Source organism: Arachis ipaensis, chromosome B05 (genome assembly GCF_000816755.2).
Source record: "Arachis ipaensis cultivar K30076 chromosome B05, Araip1.1, whole genome shotgun sequence".
NCBI lineage: Eukaryota > Viridiplantae > Streptophyta > Magnoliopsida > Fabales > Fabaceae > Arachis > Arachis ipaensis.
Window position 1 is genome coordinate 6,263,916 of NC_029789.2, and position 647 is coordinate 6,264,562.

Sequence of the window (647 nt, forward strand, 5' to 3'; positions counted from 1 at the left end):
CTCTCTATTTAGATGCTAACTTTCACATGGTTTCCTCCATGAGTGTTTCTCATAATTAAGAAGACTAAAAAGCAACATTTCACTTACGCATTCAGCAACAGACACCCAAACATTTTCCGTGTAGCACCATAATTCTATAGACATAAAGGGCATGCATAAGGAGGTTAATTAGGGTTTTGTAGTTGGAGGACAAAGTCACGTTCTGATGTACATATTTGAGAATGAAAAATTATGCATCTAATTGATTCCTGAATAGGACATTGGCAGCAAAATTTTGGACAAAATCTTTTTGGGTGATTTTACCTGAATTAGAGATGTTGATTTGTTGATAAAGTATAGACACACAATATATATAATCCCATTGATTAAAGCCATGCAGCACGGGAGAATGTCCATAGTGCGTAATATAGTTGCTAAAATCATGCCTACCAAAATAGTTTTCCTGTCATATATTCTTGTTCTATTGAACCCTAGTGTATCGCATATTTTGGAAGAATGTTATACACTATTTCTATATATATTTTTGTCTATATTTTCTATTTCTAGTATTAAAAGCGATTGAGAGAAAGTGATAAAACATAAAAAGATTTATCTTTTATACTATAAAAAAATATATATAAAAAGGTTGAAAAAAATTATACAAGTAT